Genomic DNA, 1102 nt, shown 5'->3' with positions numbered 1-1102 from the left:
TTTCCTCCTTCCCTCCTATTGACTGTGGTTGCTAGTTGACCTATTTAGATCTCTAGCTTAGCAATGGATTGCATGTGGAAGTTAAGGGTTTGGGTATTGACTTCTAATCGTTCTAGCACTTTTAGAATCTTCTCCTCAAAAGCTAAGCTGTGACCATTGATAGACAGTTGAGGAGCATTTTGAAACTGGTGGTATGGTCCATGCCTACATGTCAGGTCCTGATAGTTAGGTTTAGGTATAGTAGGGCCAACTATTGGTTGTGGTCTTTAGAAAAAATTTGGATGATTTCTCCAACTAGAATTATAAGTACTCGAATATAGATCATTTTCTGATCTACGAGCTTGTTGGGTTTGAGCTTGCTGGATCTGCTCGCGCACAAACTCAAAAAATTGAGGTGTGATTGGGCATTCACTAATAAAATGGGTCGGGCTTGCACACAATACACAAACATCTTGGATTGGGTTAGGTAGAGTTGAAAAGTGTCCAGTATTCAGAAGACGATCTAATTTTTAGGATAACTCATCTACCTTACTGTGGATATCCATAACATTTTCAATCTGATAGATTCCATCTCTTTTTTGTTGAGATATGGGTTGTTCTCTAGAGATGGCAGACATGTGTTGCAGGGAGTTCTTATTGAGTGTTTCAAAGAGCTGTCAAGTCTCATCCTCACTCTTTAGCATGAATGTCCCACCACATGATGCATTAATCATTTATCAATGTTTCTCCGATAGATCATCGTAGAAACACTGAACAAGTTGCCATTTGGGGATAGCATGGTGGGGGCATTTATGAATAAGGTCTCTTAACCTTTTTCATGTCTCATAAAAAAGTTTACCATCCAATTGGGAAAAACTAATGATGGCTTTTCTAATTTGATTTGTTTTCCAATTGAGAAGTATTTCTTGAGGAATTCTCTCTAAAGATGGTCCCAAGTTGAAATGATTATAGAATCTAGAGAGTTTAATCAATGCTTGGCTTTGTCTTTAAGTGAAAAAGGGAACAGTTTCAACCTGAGGGCATCATCAGAGAAGTTTGGATTTTTACTGTAGAGCATATCTCAAAAAATTCATCCAAGTATTTATACGGATCCTTATTCGTC

At 37.8% G+C, this 1102-nt stretch overlaps 1 non-coding gene across 1 annotated transcript; it reads left to right on the top strand.

The window, feature by feature from the left end:
• The first annotated feature begins 771 nt into the window (after nucleotides 1-771).
• Nucleotides 772-877, top strand: LOC114913394 (small nucleolar RNA R71). Its single transcript, XR_003799422.2, has one exon. It is a non-coding gene; the product is annotated as a small nucleolar RNA R71 (small nucleolar RNA).
• Nucleotides 878-1102: the final 225 nt, after the last annotated feature.

This window comes from Elaeis guineensis, chromosome 8 (assembly GCF_000442705.2).
Source record: "Elaeis guineensis isolate ETL-2024a chromosome 8, EG11, whole genome shotgun sequence".
NCBI lineage: Eukaryota > Viridiplantae > Streptophyta > Magnoliopsida > Arecales > Arecaceae > Elaeis > Elaeis guineensis.
The sequence above is the reverse complement of the archived record's forward strand: the minus strand, read 5'-3'. Positions and strand labels throughout refer to the sequence as shown.